Genomic DNA, 412 nt, shown 5'->3' on the forward strand with positions numbered 1-412 from the left:
CCAGTATGTAACTTTTCACTCATGTACCACTAAGTGACTTCAATAAAATTGGTTTACCAAGCAGGACTTTGGTGATGTCTCTTCAATCTGTGACTGCCTCCATATAATCTCCCCAGGAAAATACATGCCACAGCAATGCACAGAAAATGGATCTCACAAACTCTGCTCTATAGGAAAGCAGGTTTTCCCCCCAAAGTCTTGCTAGACAGCAACCATGTAAGCTAGTAATTTAATATCTGGGAATATTCTCTAATTTAAAACAGACTAAGCCACTTCCCTTCTTTTTCAGTAGCTGTATGAAAAACAGCCCAAAATATATCAATCAGGAACACACACACACACACACACACACACACACACACACACACACAAACACACACACTCATCTCTACATTGGTGGGTGAAGAGATAA

This window comes from Nannospalax galili, unplaced genomic scaffold (assembly GCF_000622305.1).
Source record: "Nannospalax galili isolate Female #2095 unplaced genomic scaffold, S.galili_v1.0 scaffold1222, whole genome shotgun sequence".
Taxonomy (NCBI): domain Eukaryota; kingdom Metazoa; phylum Chordata; class Mammalia; order Rodentia; family Spalacidae; genus Nannospalax; species Nannospalax galili.